The 18,988-nt window shown below is 46.0% G+C and overlaps 1 protein-coding gene across 5 annotated transcripts in view; it reads left to right on the top strand.

Moving 5' to 3' along the window:
• The window catches only part of LOC116850500 (CUGBP Elav-like family member 2), a 561,960-nt gene that overhangs the window by 143,586 nt on the left and 399,386 nt on the right, over positions 1-18,988 (top strand). The window lies entirely within an intron of this gene.

Here is an 18,988-nt window from a genome sequence, read left to right as displayed (position 1 = left end):
TTAAGCTGTGATCGTCGACGCATGCAGGAGTAAAGTAAACTCGCATTATTGCACATGCGACTGCACCGGCGGCAGCGATGTAGCCGCATCAATAACATCGTGTCGTGTCGACTCGCCGCTGAAATTGAAGTCACGAGCGGCTTTGCGTTCGTACGCGCACGTCTTTCTCTGTTGTCTTTGTTGTCTTGTGAAAACACCTTCGTGCACTTCGTTAAGAAACGGCGCAGCTAACGATGCGCTGGCGAAAGTGCTTGGACAACGCGTCGGTTTTCTTTAGGTGCTGAAAAGTGCAATTTGAATATTCAGACGAACCCTTTAAGCTTATCGAATTTCAAAGAGAGAATTAAGCAAATTGAGAAGATAAGTAAAAGCTGAGCGTAGAAATTATTTCCTAAATTTTCTGTAATCTGAGCCTCAAAAATATAAAGTAAAAAAAAAATATCCAATTTTTATTGACATAGTCATTAGCACTCTAGAAAAAAACCTGCTTCTTCATGCATTGAAGCTAAACTTCTTACCTGTGCACCCAATGATTCCAAAAGAGAATTTTACAATTGAAATTGTAAACAACCGCTATTGGTTGCAAGAATAACTAGACTCTTCCAGAGTGTCAATGACTAAGGGGAACCAACAATTAGATGTCTTTGCTTCTATTCTATATAAAACATTGATTAGATTGCAATAGTTAATTTGCTGAAATGTGGAAAAACGCGATCGTACTGGCGTTAAGTGACTCGACTCGAGCTTTTCTTTAAGCTCGCCACCGCTCGAGTACTTTGACACGCCGGCAGTGGGTTAAGATGCGGCGCGAAACTCGCGATTACTTTCTATCAGCGTAGTCAACAAGGCCGTATCGTGTGAAGGAAATCCTGCTTAATTGCATTAATAACACCGTCGTGCCGCGACTATGTTCGGAAATTGAAACTTCTTAGTTCGTGGTGAGTCAAGTGCCTCCTCCAGCACACCGCCGCCGGAGTTCCTCGTGAGAAGAAGCAGGCGAGTGGCGGCGGCGGCGGCGGCGGTGGTGGTGATGGTGGTGGTGGCGGTGACGGAGGCGTTGAAGGCGTTCTCTCTGGCACCTCTATAATTAGGCGCTCGAATTTACCGGCCTCCGCCGAAAGAAAACCCGGAATAAGTTTACGTAACGTAAAGTCGCGAAACTATCCCATTGCCCATCCGCTCGTCGTCCTGTTAACGCTCGCGAAGTTTAGACCCCCCGTGTATCCGCGCTCGCACATCATCGTGAAGTTTCGCGCGATTCGCATTCATGGCTTTTATACAGACGCCCTCAAATTTTTACGGCGGCGGAATGTTTCTTTTGATCTCGTCGGTGTATCCCGCTGCGCCGCACCGGTGGTTAACGTTATACCACGTGTTATGTAAATATCGCCATCGTTGCAAAGGCGCGTGTTCTCGCATGTATATATGTATGTATACGTATGTATATATAGGGTGTGCCATGACGAATCGTACATACTAAGAAAATGTATTCCTGGGATTAATTTAAGCTGAAAACTTCCTATAAACACGGATGAAATTCATAAAGTTTAGAGTTAAGAGTTGAGTTACAATTTTTAAAATGCCTTATTATTGAAAATAAAAAGTCCAATAACAAATTAAACATTATAAAAACAAAAGTTACTGAACAAAAATAAAGATAAGTTGTTCAAATTGGCGTCCTTCGGCTACATCGCGCATTGCCAGCTAAAATAGACAGAGTTGCCATACGAAGAATCTCGTGATCGTTTCTTATCTATTGATATGCGTCATTAATACGCTGTATTAGTGCAGGTCTACTGTCCAGTGACTCGTTTTTATCTGAAGGAGCTTTCTTTGAAAGAATTAAGAAAGACAAATCAGATTTAATTCTTGGCTTTGAATGTTTGTATTAGGTAACTGTTGTGAATTTCGTCCATGTTTGTAGAAAATTTCTTTCTAGTTGGCACATTTTTAGATTTATTCGCGATCGGAATCTTCGCCTCTGTATGTATGCAGAGGCGTTTTATATTTCGCGCGGTAGATACGCGATTTTATGAACTGATAAACACGTTGTGAGACTGAGAACATATATCGACATTGCTCAAAGCACACGTTGTTGGGTAAAAATTACAGTTCCTTCAAAGTTAATATAAAAGTTAAGCATTTCCGATGATGAACGTGACGTGAAATGCGTACCAGTGTCTTCTGTTGTTATTACAACAATTCTACGATATTATTATATCAGTGTTACGTGCAGGTATCGACGTGTATCGTCGCGATAACAATTCCGCCATATTATTAGATCAATGCTACGCGCGATAAATTAAACGTTGATACGAAGGCCATATATGCGTACCAATTGAATCAGTGACTAAGAAATGCCAATCGTTTACGCTACATGACGTAAGCTGAATTCGGAAAATGCGAATCGAGTTTTTGAAACGAATGACACATTTTTCATTTAGACACTGCTAAATATTCGTAAGTTCAATTACACAAGCAGTTTTATTAATCCAACAATTAAATAGTCACGGTAGAGAATCCAAGTTGGAGTTCCAACTCTTTTTCTTTAAAAAAACTCTTCTACAATTAATATACTAAGAGAAAAAATATTTGACAAATAAAATATTTATTTGATGGGCATTAATGATATATTTATTTAAATATAAATTCTTGTATGTAAATAGAATAAATATTTACTTTTACTAAAAGCCAACATTTTAAGGAAATATTTAAAATATTTTAAAATGTTAAAAATATGTTTTTACTTGAAAAATATTTTATATTAATATAAATAAAATATGTCATAGATGCTTACCAAATGAATATTTTTTGTTTCTTAGATTTTTCTCAATGTATATAATATATTCTCAATGTATATAACATACACACTTGAGATAATTACGCGATCGCGCTCCAATTGTTAAAGCTCTTCTGTTTTCTCCCTCTTTTTCACTTAAACAAATATCTACCCCGAATTGAAACATTGATAATACTCTTTGCCTGTACTGTTATTCACATACGAGCGTAATGCGACCCGTAAAACGTGACGATATACGCATATGCGTTTGGCCGGGATCCAATTTCAAGAGTACGTGGCGATCAAATCGAAGACTAGCGCGAGAGCGGAGCACATGGAAGAAATAAAACGGACATCGGCTCGATTATTGGTACAAAGTGCCAATATAACGAGACAACGAGTCGAAGAGAGACCGCGATTTCCGCCGTATTGTGCGTGCGTTCGCGTTGGAAGCACGCTCGCGCGTGCGCCCGCGTTGCTAACGCTCTATTTATACGTCTTGCACTTGAAAAAACAAGAACGCTATTTAAAAACCAGTTCTGTATGCTTGCCAATCGCGCGTGTCATTGTGCATACACGCGCGGGTCGATACTGATGAAATAAGACGAGATCAAATCGATCCGTCCAAAAAGAAGTATACGACACATTTCTATCATGTCTGTGGGACGACTTGTGCAGAAGACCAGTGTCCCTGGAGGAAAAGAGAAGAGGGCCGGAGATTTAAATCGAGCGTGGAGAGAATACACATGCTGTGATTTATATATTAATTATATGGAATGGACAAAAAAGAGAGAGAGAGAGTGAGAGAGAATGAGAGAGAGAGTGAGAATCACCGAATGTACACCGGACGATCGATCGCGCAATTACTGCAAAAATATGATACGTTAAAACGAGACATAACGGGCTTAACATCATCCGATGTTTTCTGCCGCGTAGTACTTTGGCGAGCTCCATCATCGGTGAAATTGAATTGGCGGGGTGATATTTTTGCGATCGCGGACACACATTTATTTAACTGCGCGCTGAATTATTCCGCGCGCGAGTCTCGTGGATGGGAGGCTGGGTGCTTCCACTTTCGCCGGCCGCGAAAACGATATTAAACGGTCGAAAGCCGGCAACTCTATTAGCCGGGACACACGACCGACGCTGCCGGCCCTCCTCGAGCAGGACGAACACTTGACTCTCATTCGCAGGACAAATCTAATTTCGAATAGCCGCGCGTCGTCGGACTTACGGTATCTCGCGTGGTCAAGTGTGTACGTAACTGAAGTTTAATGACCTCTCTCCCTCTCTCTCTCTCTCTCTCTCTCTCTCTCTCTCTCTCTCTCTGTCTGTCTCTCTGTCTCTCTCTCTCTGTCTTTCTCTTTCTCTTCCTCTCCTCTTAAGGAGGATCCTCACTGACGCCGGGTCGTCATTAACTCCGGCAAAAAGGCCGCTTTAAATCTTATTCGGAACGTGGGCGGACGACCGGCGCGACGAGGAATTAGTTAATTAGTTTCGCCGTGCTCTCGAATACAGCAACGCGCGATTGATGTCTTCATTTTCGTACGTCGGATGGAGCGCGCGCGCGCGAACACGCGAAGCGTTTACCCGGGATTTAAAACGACTCGTTTTGATTGGAAATAATCTGCGGTGCACCGTCCGCCGGCGCATACTGTATTTTCGCGATTCCGACAGTTTTCCAGCTGTTTCTGATTTAATCTCGGAATTTCGGCTAGCCGCAATTTTTGCGAGACAGTCAATCCAGTACGTCGCTAGTTGATTACAACGCGCGCGGCTGATGCGCGGCCGCGTCGCGCCATGCTGGTTTTGCGCTTTTACATGATTTCTATCAGGGCTCACGTCGCGCAAAGCGGCAATTATTTTCGCCCTATCGAGACGCACGACTAATCGGAAGCTCGATTGCGTAAGGATCGCTCTAGTCTTTCGTCGAACGCATCTTTTCCCTCATCATCGTTACACGCAGTCACGCAGTTTGGTACTTGTGACTCACATAGAAAAATAATATTACTATAAATGAAGAAGGAAAGTATTTTTTTTATATTAAATTCTATGATGTTATGACAATAACATATTATTATTATTACCGTGCTAGAGCAATCAAAAAATACGGTTAAGACAAAAAATAATTACAATTCTAGTTAGATCAGCCGTTTTCTTCTTCCCAGTGCACGTGCAACGCGGGTATATTGAATGAGAAACACGGATTTTGCAGTTATTTCCTTGACCAGCGACTCGCCGATCTTGTCTCATTAAAATGTGCTGCGCGTCGAGCCGACGAGAGACGCGAGTGTTTGGCCGATATAGCCCGCGTAAACGTTCCAAACAAGATTACTCTTTCCCTGTGGCTTATCAAACCAAACACGATACAGCCGTAACGAAAAAATATACATGTGTCACTTTCGCAGACGTCGAATCTTTTATTATCGTTGCAAAATGATACGCGAAGGACGATCCGACGCGGTACGTACCACGAACCGTGTCTTGTCGGGATAGTAGAGATCGAGTTCGGGGTCTCTCGTTACCCTTCTTCATTACGTCATGTTGGCCGGGCGAGCCATTATCGCTCATTAACGATACGCAGTACACTACCGCGAAATACATTTAAATGCATGAATGCGTTAATACATATTAACGGTAACATTTTGATTATATGTATATAGCATAAATTAATAGTTGGAGTATTATAATAATTCCCGAGAGATTTACCGTACTACTGTAATTTGCATACGGTAAATGCTAAAGCTGCGCATTCGACGGTGGCCAATTATACGAATCGTGGCCTCCCTCTCCCCTTTCTCTCTCTCTCTCTCGCATTTATATCAGCATTCGTTGCACGTGGGACTTTGACGTTTATCGTGTCCGCGGTATTGCACGTGGTATCGCAAAAACTCCCTATCGAGGGGTCACGCGTTCGATAATTATTATGAGCACGCAGCATGGCGCCGACGATACCCTCGTCAGAACGTAACACAATGGCGCTACGTATTCTCGTAAACAACGTGGGCGGAATTCGAGCGCGTAAATGTTTTTATCGCGCATAAAGCGGGGCGTCTGCCGCGTCTTTTCAACAAGAATCTTTAATGCCGGGGCACCGGCGACGACGGTGGTGTGTTTCCTGTGTGTGTGTGTGTGTGTGTGTGTACGCGCACACGCTCCTAGAAATAATTTATGGACTGGCTGCGGAATTTTTCACGTCTCATCGGTATTTGGGTAACGCGAGCGCGCGCGGCGGGTGTATTTACGCCGTTCCAGCCGTTGCTAGAGTCTCATTTTCGCGCTCTTAAATAGCGTCTTCTGCATGCGAGGCACGTACAAACGAGCGTGCGTACTGTGATAGACGCGACCAGCGGGCATACTTTGCATCTCCTTTATTTCTAACAAGTCGGATTCTTCAAGCCCGTATCTTTGGTTGCTCGACCACTTGCGTCACGCGTAATGACATACGTACTCGCACATGTGCACACACATATATACACATACACAAGCGCGCGCGCGCGAATATACCAGCTCGTTCATAGAGATCTCGCTGAAGATTGGAACGGAGGAGTGCGGAAAGTGCTGAGGCGTGCTGAAAAATGCAACGGTGCCTACCACTGCGACAAGCAACGGGCACCACCGCGGCTCTTGCGGTGTATCCGCGCGCGCGAATGCCGCTGCCGATGTCTGGCTACGTACGCGGGTGAACCACTTCTCTTCCCACGCGAAAGTGCTTACGTCGTCGCGACGAAGAAGCGTTTGGGAAGAGATTGCGGGAAACGAGAGAGGGAGAGAGAGCGAGAGAGAGACCTTTTTTCTTTCGTTTTTTCGAATTTTTCCACTCCCTTTTTCCATCGCTCGCCCGGCTCGCGCGGTTGGGTTTTTCCCTCCGCGAAACCGAAGCCCCGGCGCGCTCCCGTCCTTTGTTTCCCACGCGAAAGCGCTCATTACGTCGTTTCGTGTCAGAAGGCGACGCCGTAGTTACTAATTTCGCTCCACCACCCCACGACTTTAATTCTCGTTCGCGAAAACACAATTCGCGGTAGCGCTGCCGCCGGTTTAAACGGGGAAGAACCGCCTGTCGGAAAATCCGCCGTGAAAATCCGCCCCGACGTTTTTCGCATTTTTTAACGAGCCTGACCCGCTTTCCAACCCTCACCCCGTGACGATGAATTACTCGATGTCTACACGTGAAATTTTTCGTTTACGCTCACGAGATGCGTCTTAACGCGTTCGCTCGCGTTACCGCCCGCATTAGACTGCGTATTGTATCGTAAAATGTATTTATCGTGCACTCTTTTATAATTCACCTACTGTCATAATTATTTCCCGTTTTACAAGCGAGCGGGCATGGACAGTGACTCTTTCTTTCTTTCTCCCTCTCTTCTTCTCTCGGACCGATACATCCCGTACGGTTGTTGAAAAAGGGGGAGAGAGGGAAAAAACCAATTGAACAAAATATAATAAAGCATTTGCAAAAATCCAATTTATTTTCCGTCACGTTTACATATGCATCTTTCAGATAGACTTGTGGAAAGTTAATTGAAATTCGTGTGGTTATAAAGTCATTTCTGCAAACAAAGCCGCGCAGTTATCGACAGTCGCAAGCGCGCGCGCGCGCGCTCACTGCAAGTACACCGCCTATTTCCCGCGTCGGTGTTTGATTACGCACGCGAGCGTTTCTCGCGCGAAAACGCTAACGTTGCTCGACTCGAGGCTTAAGAGCGGCGCCGACGTCGCCATAGCCACCACGGTGCGGTCGCGAGTCGTCCTCCGTCGTGCGCTTTCTCCTTCGCGACAGAATGTCGCGCGGAAATTCATTATGAGGGCACGACGCGACGCGGGCGCGAAATTTGCACGACGGCTCGTGATTAAAGTTACAACAATGGACTTTTATAGGTCGCGTCAAGTGGGGTGGAATTGTTCGAAAGTAGATAAGCGGCGCGCGTACTCCGAGGGCTTATCGCGCAAAAATGTCCAAGCTGCCTTTATCAATGCCGATGGCGGATAATGGCGAGGGCTGGAAATAAAAACGAATAAGGACGAGTTGCGACCCCGATTCGTCTGCGTTGGCTTCTCCGTAGAATTTGATTCGCGCCGGAAATAAAAGCGGATATGCCCGGTCGGGTCGTTAATGTTTTATTGCCAATATGTTCTCTCTCTCTCCCCCCGCCATCCCTCTCTCTCAAGGTTCACATTTGCCGCGGGTCATTGGCACCGATGATTCCATGCGCAATTCTTTCGCTGTGCGCAGCATTTCGTATTGGTCGGTTTCGCTTGTGCCTGCGCCGCGCAAATTCCATGTGCGCGCGTTCGCTTTTCGTTCATAATTCCGCTATTTTTTGTATGGATATTATTTATATTATTGTACGGAGAGAATGTTATAGTAAAAATTATACTATAGATTTTATAACAGGATTTTATAACAGGACAATAGACTAACATCCGTAGCAATTCGCTATCCTTTCATTTCATATATGCTATTTATATTTTAAGAACTTAAGAACTGAAATGTACTGTTAAAACACTTGCTATGTTTTTAGCGAAATCTGCTATGTTCCTTAGCAGTACAGACCTTTTATTGGCAGTCCATTCCTGGACTACTAAGAAAATAGTAAAATTAAAAAGAATCCTTATGAAAGAAAACTGTAATATTCCCTCCGTATGAAGCACTTGTCTTACCGTCATCATCGACTACGCTCTGCTGTTCATTGGCCGGTGTTGGTCGTTAATCGCAGTTAAAATTTTCTTTGACTAAAATAATCGGCAAATCAATAATCCATATTAACCAATCATCATGTATGTAATCACGAATAATTTAATCAATTGATGAAATTAATTATTAATCAGTCATATATAATCAATCACATCAAATTTTAATTAATAATTCACTTTATCAATCGATGAAATTATTTGTGATTTTACATATGACAATTGACTAATTTTGATTATTGATTTGTCGATTGTTTCGCTCAAAGAAAATCGATTAGTGCCCAACACTGTATGAGCCGGTGTTTACACTAATCTCCGTGCATCGATAAAACATTTCTGTGCGTTAAACGATATGCAGAAACAATGCGTTTTATACTTAGTGTTATGAATGTTTAGTTAATGCCATTTTCTTCATGTTGAATTGTCCTTATTTGATATATTTACTTATCATACATATCCTATCTTACGCAATTAAAGGCGAAATTAAAAATAAAGATTAAATGCTGCTCATTAAGATGACTGAATATTAAGGGAATGCTGAAGCTGAAAACTTTACTGACAGAACACTGACATTTTTCTGCAAAGTTTACGTCGTATTGGTTACACAGAATTATAAATGCTTTTACGCAATGAAAGTACGTGCAAAAATAAATGAGTATTGTTCGATATGTGATGAAAATGAACAAAAAATTTTTAATGTCAAATCTCAAGCTGTCAGTTAACGTAATATTTGCCTAATCCCAATGTTCCGCAGCTTGTATATACCGAAAGTGTGAGTGCTCCAAACAGAAAAATTTTGAAGAACATTGCTCTTTGCATCTGCATTTGGAAGCTTAAGAATATCGAAAAAGTTTGCAGAAAGATTTCTACACATATATGGTTAGGTTTTCCGTTGAATATGGTAAAACAAAGCAAAACACATTCGTGTAAGTTCTGTATATACACGAAATACGAAAAGGGTAGCTTGATTATGTTAGTGACGATCATCTATGTATTATTGACAATGTTCGAGTTCTTCATCGAGCATCCCCTTAAGTAACTCTGAAACGAATGCTTCTTTGAGCTACGTCATAGAAAAAAAGGCAGCAGTGAAAATGGGAAAATAGATTGTATAATTTGGAGGATTAATGTAAAATCTAAATTCTGACTCGGGATAGCGGAATTACAAAAGAACTGCGTTTCTTGCGCATACGTTCCGGGAAAGAGAGTCGCGTACGCGTTGACCTAAACACCGATGTACGTGTGGCCGCGGAAGTGCAGTTTCGCATTTGTCACGGACCGTTGGCACCGTTTTGAATGCAATGCGGGTTTGAGAATGCTCAAAACCACCGGATGCTATGAGAATATTTCAATTTGATCTTCTGATCAGGAAAAAAGTGATCTCTTCAACCGGGAAGTTCGCGAGATGTAGTAGATGGAAATATTCGCTAAAAAAAATAGCGAATTGTATTTAAATGAGAATAAGTGCTTCCTAACGGATGTGGCAGTGAATATTGCTCTCGCCCGGAGTTGTTCACCGTTAGGTAATAATCATTGCCGTGTATCGAAACGCGAATATATACTTTATCTACCGTCACTCTTCTTCGTTTTATTGTATCGCTAGGCGAGTAAATTCGCGTGACGCGACACTGATGCGCGCCGATGCACGCTTTTTTTTTATATTGGACGTTGGTATTTTTCCTGATGTCTCGTTGATTTTTTAACTCACCCTCGAAACTGTCATAGGCACTGGAAGCGCGTAGATGTGCAAGAGTCAATCTCTCTGGCCAGTGGTAGCTAATATGCGAACGTGTAACAAACAATCGTCATACCGCCCTCGTTATAGCTAAAAACGCGATTCCGAGTTTCACTTTCCGCGGCGCTTTTTTCGGTAATGTCAACTGCCCGACAAAATTCGGAAATTTCTTTTTTCTTTTGAAGCATTCTCTCGATTCAAAGCACGCGAAGAAAAGCGGCAAACACGGCGCATTCCTCTATTGCGAGTCATAAACAAATTAACCGTCATTTAAATCACCGAATAAACGATGATGTGGGTTTAAAGAAGGAGGAAAATATCGCGAAGGCGAAAGGAAGAATTTTCACGCGGGAAAGGAAGAATCTCCCTTTAATTACCGCGTAAATTTATTAAAGATGTATACACACACACATATATATAGAAGCGCGCATACACGTGCGAGGGTAAGACTATTTTTTCGGTCGCGTTTCTCGCGAAAATATAAACGTCGTTATACGCCACCGCGTATTTCTGTCCTCCGTGCCGTTGCATTTTTATGAAAGCCCCCGTTTGACTTTAATTTAGCACTTTGTCTACTTCGTATTGTTATATGAATATGATTATCATAAGAAACATTTTTCACGCTTGGCTTACAGCGATAAGGACAGACATTCTTGCAGAATGCATTTGAAATGCAAAACTAAATGCAAAGCGTTCTCTCGCTTCGCATAGTTGCTGATCGAGGAACAACGACCAAATTACGGGACGTTAAAGCGGGAAAAGTCACTGGCCGGCACGGAACGAATTTACTCGCGGTTGCACACCCGCGCGTTCGTACGCATTGCCGACGCGATGTTAGTTTTCACACACGCACACACGCAAACGTAGACCACACGTAACAACGCCCTTTCGTGAATTCGGAGCAGAAATTGGATGGGACAGCACAGTGTGCTCTGCTCGACGATTTTTTTTAATATCGCTCGCGGCTCTATAACCATTGAATTAAAATCGCATTAAAGTCTGCGCGACATTACGCGGCAGGATAACGTCCCGTTATTTATTCGCGTTCTTTGAGCTCGGCGAAAGCGAGAGAGAAGCTTTCCGTGTCGCGCGTCGCTCATAAATCGCGTAGCCTCCTCGGCATTTTCGTCGCAACTTGGATTCCATTCGAAGAATTCCCAAACGGAGGGTGCAGCAACGGTTAGTTTCCGGGCGATCTGTGCAAGGGCACATCCCTCCGCTATATCGCGCGGCGTATACTCGGTCGTGTAGTGGGCATTCGGTGGATATCCGCGTAATAGCGCGCGCTACGGGTCGCGGAGCGCGCATTCGGCATTATCTAGCGCACAGTAATAAAATAGACTTTACCCTCCACGTTTCCACGTGTACGTTCGCTCGTGTTCACGGAGAGGCCCGCGCAATCCAGCGCGTTGCAACTCTCCGCGGAATACGCGGGTCGCCTTTGGACATATTTCACGTAAATACGAGCACGCTCGTGCGCGCCACCGTCGATTTCTCGCTCTTCTCGATACGCGGCCACGTTTTTACCGTGAAAAAAATCGCGCGAGCTTTTCACGCGACTGACTCGTCACTCGAGAGAACGATACGCCTTGATCTTGGACACGACGACGTGATTTCTCGCGAGGAGAAGAAACAAAAGACTTGTCGAGTCTCTCGTGAAATGCTAAAACTGCGATTTGTTCGCGAAACGACGATCGCCGATATATAAAGGCGAGATCTTGATTAATTTATCCCCGCGTAGGCTCATGGCCCACATTCAGTATATAAATCGAAAACGCACAATTATTAACTATCCATTAATTGCCAAATTAATAAATAACAAGGCGCATCCTCGGTTCTGAATATCAAGTGAGCTGGGCTCGGAGCTCAGAGCAATTAATGTTTACCATTAACTAGTTCGCCGATTAATCCTCAAAAAAGTTCCGACGTGGAAGAGTCGTGCGCCGCGCGGCCGCTACAAGCTATCCTCTCGGCATTGATGCGCCTCGGTATGCGCCATATATATATATACGTCATTTCGGTTCGCCACGAGCGTTTTGACACGCTGACGATTAGTATTCCGTCTCAGCCAAAGGATGGCTCCTTAGAGATGCAGCCACTTCGTAAACCCCATGCACCATCTTCACCATCTATCTCTGTCTCTGTCTCTCTCTCTGTCTCTGTCTCTGTCTCTCTCTCTCTCTCTCTCTCTCTCTCTCTCTCTCTCTCTCTCTCTCTCTTTCGCAAATATACGCGCGCTGAACGTCGGTCGATAATTATTGGCAGGTCAGCGAAGCCAAAGTCCGTCCGCGAAAGTTCGTTATACGCTGTGCTTCCTCCCCGTAGGCACTTCCCGTGGCGCATAGAGAGAAAGAGAGAGAGAGAGAGAGAGAGAGAGACGCGCGCGCGTTAGGCGAGGGCGGACGAGGCTTCGTGCCGACGTTAATTATTATTGGCAGTTTCACGAAACGAACTCGCTTCTCACCCTATCGAGCGTACACACACCCCGACGCGACGCGACCCGGCGCGACGGACTCTATACAACGCTTAATTGCATTCGGCCTTGTGGGCTTTGACAAACGAACAGGTCGCCCCGAGACGCTAATCAAGGCGCCGACATGATCTCACCTGAGAGCGGACGCGATCTTTTGTGCCGCGTGTCATTTTCGCATCCCCCTTCACGAAATTGCGCACTTCCGATCCCTTCGTCCTGCGCGACGCGTGTCGTTTTACTCCCTTTATGTGTCGGGCGGATCGAATTTTCTTCGAGGGCTGATCCCGGTCAGCGTGGTCCAGGCCGTTAACGATGCAACGATACGCGATGCATATTTCAGGTTTTACGTTGCCTTATTAATTAATCTACGAGCGCGTTTTGAGGTCAGCAAACTTTCGACGCTCTGTCCCTTCGGCGAACTTACCTAAGGACACTTTAATCATTTAGAATTTAGCCGAAACTTTTCGGGAAGAGGAACACTTTGCCCTCCGTAGATTTGCATACTGACATCTACCGCCGTTTACTTGGACGAGGCGAAATTGCTCGTTGTATTTTCGCATTATTGACATAACTCACACACAGACGACTCTTTCCGCCTTAAGCGGATTTGAAAGTCCCGGTACTTAAAGTTCGCAGACCGACCGTGGGAGCAAACATTGTACTTCAACTATCGTCGATTGTCGGTCTGCGGACTCCTCGGTGAGCGAAAGCACCGCGGAAAAGTCGATGAAGATCGTTAGCGCGGTCATTCGTTACGGAACTTCCACGTTTACGTGTCAGACAAGCTCTCTCCGCGCGCAGCGTTAACGTCAAGGTGCGCAACGTGAGAGATATTGGATCGTAACATTCTTGATAGGACTCACGAACGATAGCCGGAGCCCGTCGGGGATGTTTAACGACGCGGTTAGCGTAAAAAATCAGTCGCGGCATCGTCGACTTGGCGGCGTGACGCGCGCATTTTATCAGCTGCGGCCTGAGAGATGAAGCCGCGGCGTGTACAGGACGTTCCATCGCCGCGTTTCCACCTTCGCCTTGATGGAAGATTCGCGGCTGACTTTGCCGCTGGCGAAAATTGCACTCTTTCCATTTCTCACGATTTCTCAACATCCGCGCGTTTTAATGTCTCTGTGTGACGGCGATTGCAATTTACAATCTCGTCGCACCACAACCCAGTCGGGGCACATCACGGATTCATTATTTATTCGTTCCCCCTAGAAACTTTAATTTCTCAGGGATCCGACTAGAATCGCTTACCCCGCGTCTTCGCCTCGCGAACAGATAAATCGCGTGCCGACTGATAGAGAAGCCAGGTCGGATAAAACGAAAGGGAAGCTGGGACACCCAGTATAGTTGCGGGGCCCCCCCTGAACATTAAATTATACACGCTCGGCGGCGAACGCCCGACCTCTCCTCGCCCTGTTGGTCGTCGTTTATCCCACGTACTTCTGTCGTATATTATGTCTACCGGGCGTATTAACCGGGCGCTACCGTACACCTGTTTACTTTCAGCGCCGCGCGGTATTATTTCTATTAACAGGAACACATCCGCGCGCGGGCGCGAGTATTACCGCGCTCGCGGACCATCCGGCCGACGCGCTCTAGGGAGTTACGACCGGGATGAAAATGGGAAATGGTTGAAACGGCTCGGCCGAAAACTTTCGCGAGAGCACTCGACGCACTCATCGGTGCGCACCCCTCGAGATTGATTCCAGCTCGATGGGGCGTTTAACGCTTCTTGGCTGGCTCTCTCTCCGTTATTCCTCTCTCTCTCTTTCTTTTTTTGCCTCTTCCGCAATTTTAGATATCTCCATAAATATATATACGTGCGAGTCTCGAATTCGCGTGCGAATTCGCGAACGGAAAGAATGAATAACGCGAAGGGGGCGGCGAGGCGTCTCTAACGAGCAGGAATAATAAATAACGCGAGTTTGAGAAATTCTCCGCGGGCAATGATGCCCCACGGGCGTTACGTGTATTCCTGCGCGTCGGGTGTTTGCTGTACGAATGGACGTAATTAAATATTTATAAGACGGACGAATGAATAAGGAAGCAGTGCATAAATCGTTAGATCACAAAAGCTCTTCTCGTGGCCTCGTACTTTATGCCTCGGACGTTATAAAGAACATCTCCGCGAGATATTATTTTAATGAATGTATAGTACCCACAGCTTTTGTGTAAAGTTAATAAATTGGTGGAAGGTGAGAGAAAAAAAGCTCGAATAAATTAGCAGGTTACGAGGGCTTCTCTCTCTCTCTCTTTCTCTCTCAACGTTATTACATCGCTCGTCCGTCGAAGAACGTTTAAATGTTTGCGCTTTAATTTGAAATCTATGAAGGAACGATCAGCCAACGGAGCAAGGGAGATTAAACGATTATAGCATTAAGAAATCCATCCTTGGAGCCGCTTTATTCCTCGCGTACCGGACGCCCCCGCGGAGTATTTACTATTGTGGTCAGGCGGACACGCGGCTAAAAGAGAAAAAGGAACTCTCGGCGGTAAGAGCGGAAACTTTTCGGGCGCAACGACGTGCTCCGGAAACTCGCATCCTTTCCATCGCGTGCGCGCGCGCGCACGAGCACCCGGCGTCCCGTCCTTCGGGATATGGCCACCTCGGTCCGGGATAAACTCGCGGGCATCGAGTTTACTTTGGCGACCGTCAATCCTTCGGGCGTTCAGTTTCTGGGACACGAAAGGAGGAGCGCACATCTCGCCATTACCGTTTTCAGGGCAAACAAACGGAAAGCCGCCCGGTTCGTTACGAGATACCGTCTCTCTTGCCGACGTCGAACGACGATTCGACGAAAGCGACGTTCTGCGAGATTAACGGGACCACGAGAAACCGATCGATCGCGAGGGAGCTGTGTACGTGAGATACGTCCGGTCTGCGTCTGTCTCTACTTCTCGGGATCCCGTTCGCCCGACGGTTTCGCCAAACGATTCCCGCGGCTCAAGAATATATTCCCGTATCGCCGGATTGTCCGATTCAATTCAAATTAGCCGCGATTCGTTGCGCGCGACTCGGATGCGCCCGCCAATCTATCATAGACGTGTAGATCTTGTTCTGTTTCATCGGCAAGAATGTCTCTATAAGTGTGACTTGGAAGCCTTCTGATTGGCTTCTGTCTACACAATTTGTGAATCAGAACGCTACGACTCCGCCGGATCGGTTTTAGGAGTTCATTCGAAGATCAATAGAGGAAAAATAGAGAAAAACGGATAGGTTTCGAGTATCAATCATAAGAGACTGCGCGCGAATGCAACCGGCGTGATCGAGCCTCAGGTCGAGCGGCGGTAATGATATTTGAGCGACCCGTCGAGTTAAGACTGCGACCGCGGTGGCGGGTGTTCGCCGCGCCGCGCCTCGCCTGGTCTTAATCTACTTAAGCCGCTTAATTCACGGCGCTGCTACGTGAAATATTTACAGTATACAAGTGCGCGGAGGGCCGCGTTGCGCGTGCACGTAGACGCGACGGGAGCGCGCGCGCGCGCGAGAGTGAACGCGGCGCACGACAGCGCGCGCGAGCGAGCGAGCGTCGAGACGAGGGAAGCCTTAGTCAAGAGTTGGTAACTCCGTCGAAGCGATATAACGAACACATGTTGCAACGGGAGTCTACATAATCCGCAACAAGCTATAGAAGCGCGCTCGCGTAACGTTAGCGCACCCCGCGTGTGGCTGTGCGCCGCGAGGGTGTGTAGGTGTGCGTACGTGCGTGCGCGCGCGCGCGTGAACGAACGAGGGGTGGTTGCACGCGCGCCCCTTCTCTCATTTCCACGTAGCGTCCCTTTCCCGTTCGATCGAACACGAAGCTGGCTCATCTATAATTTTAGCCTCGCTCGGCTTACCTCTTGCCTCCGCCATTCGTAAAACACGTAAATACAGCTAATTATTTTCCGCGATGCTATTCCGCCGGGGGGACAGACGCCGCGTCGTCTTCGTTGCCTGTCTGTCTGCTGCTGAGTTATTTAGTCGTTCTTAGATGTTATCGCGACTGCGGATATTGAACTTGGTGCTCCGACAAGTTCTGCTTTTCCGCAGGAAAAGTGACAGCGGCCCGTGTATTTATGGACCTCCGTGAATTTCGTAATTTCGCGAATGGTTAATTGCAACGCAAGAGAGGATTGTCGATTTAGATTCCCGTGTGCCATTTTAACAAAGACGCCCTTGCGCCGCGCTCCGCGAGCGAATCCCATTACCTTTGATTTCTTCCGGCGCGTAACGAAAGCGTAGTTATACGGGGTGTTGGAATATTTTACGTGCCGCGAGCGCAACGCACCGCTATTGGCGCATGCCGCGCAAGGTGTTGCGCTACTCAAAGAAGAGAAGCGCATTTCCATTCGTGCGTACGGGGTTGGAAAGTGCATACGCACGAACGGAGGTGATCGCACGTGACACGCAGGCTAATGCCGCTTATATGCGCCACATACCAGCCAGTTCCGAGTACACGCGGGAACATCTGTCCCCAGGAATTGAGTTCGGATAGGATCTAATGGCTGGAACTCGTTAACAAAATTGTTTGTGCTTTGTGATTCCGCTGTCGAAACGAGCGATACTCGTCTTATAAGCTGGACAGTTTGCGAATCTTTGCGTCTTTCGGCTCTTTTAATAAAAATGGTAATATTAATAGACACGAGAGAGAAAGAGAGAGAGAGAGAGAGATAGAGAATCTGATATTTAATTAAATAAAATTCACTCTTTCTCTTTCACGTATTCCGCGAGCGCAAAAACGAATAATAATATCTATGCAATTTTTAATTGCTTATTGAAAATCGCGAAATGCCACCTCTGTGAGGTTAATGATATTTTCAGTAATAATATCTGCACGTGAAGAGTGTACACACTTCGTTAATAATATTTAAATCATATTTTCCTCGCACTTCTCGTAGAGAGAGAGAAGGTATAAAAGGTATAATTTATTATATTTAATATATTTTCATAATTTATCATTAGATGCAAATATTCAGCGAGAAGGGTCGCCGTCAATTTTACGGGGCTTAAATGAGGAGGGGCTCGTGTATGCGCGTATTACAAGATTAATCTCACTCCGGTTCAGCTAGTAAATCAATTAAAAATGATTTTGCGTCGATGGTCCTCTTTGTAGACAATGCAAAATGTGATATCAATTTATTTACCGAAGTGCTGCTTCACTCAATTTTCTGTCGCGGACATTACTCGTCGCGTCGCTCCCGCGCAAATATATTTTTGACGCATGGTTTTTCACGCCGACTACGATCGTAAGCGGATGATCAGGCTTTTATGGAGTATCGGTCGCCAGTAGCGTGCTTTGTGACGGACCATCGATAGGCGTGACTTTCGTCGACAATGCGACGATGCATCGATTTTTGCTGGTTACATGGCACTGAATTGAAACATCGCGGTGCCAGACACACAATCACGTCGCTGGATATCGGCTGTGTTGAAATTCGCCGAGCTATTCGACGTAATCGGAACATAAGACGTTAACGGAGAGAGGGAAAAAGAGAGACAGAAATTCTCGATTTCTGCGTTACACCACTATTATCCAAAAATTCCAAAGCTGCGTCGTGATACACGCGAATTCCCAGACAATTACGAACGTTACAACATTTCACATTTCCTAGATTTCCTGCGAATCTTTCAACTACGTGGCGCATAATGCAACATTCATGATGTTTGGTCAAATCATTATTCGAACTTACAATTCGTGTTGCAGTAATATACCGCCGCGAGATATCGTTATCTCGAACAACGAGATACGAGTTACGTGAACAACACGCGATTGTGTCTGACCGCGTTATCCAACCGAGAGGGTAAGGGAGGAAGGGAGGATCGCGAAAAAAGACATTTCGCGACGACGACGACGACGACGACGCTTTTCTCGGTCGCCAATGGAAGTAGGTCGTACTCGGTGTTCCGGAAGCAACGAGTGCACTTCTGCGGGACACGAAGATCGGGGTGAGGGGAGGGTGGATCTGTGGGTCGGCTGGTACGTTTCTTCGGGTGAGGATCGCTTTACACGTATATACCGTGACCAGTTACGCGGGACACGACCGATGACATAGAGCGGTCGCAGCAGTCACTCCATCGCGCATGCATGAGACGCGATATGAATTGCAAATGTCTAAATGCCGCTGGTGGGGTTTATATGTAATATCGGCGCGGTCTCTCTTGCCAAGTAGCTTGTTGGACCAACTACGCGGAGACTGTGCGTCTCATTTCTCTAAAATTTCGCAGCGGAATCTCGTCAAGCGGGTTATTTCCGTTGTCAACGGACGCGACTCATATTGGGCGAGAGAGAGAGAGAGAGAGAGAGAGAGAGAGAGAGAGAGAGAG

This window comes from Odontomachus brunneus, unplaced genomic scaffold (assembly GCF_010583005.1).
Source record: "Odontomachus brunneus isolate Ranch 3 - 2012 unplaced genomic scaffold, Obru_v1 Obru_scaffold_147, whole genome shotgun sequence".
In the NCBI taxonomy this organism is placed as follows: domain Eukaryota; kingdom Metazoa; phylum Arthropoda; class Insecta; order Hymenoptera; family Formicidae; genus Odontomachus; species Odontomachus brunneus.
The sequence above is the reverse complement of the archived record's forward strand: the minus strand, read 5'-3'. Positions and strand labels throughout refer to the sequence as shown.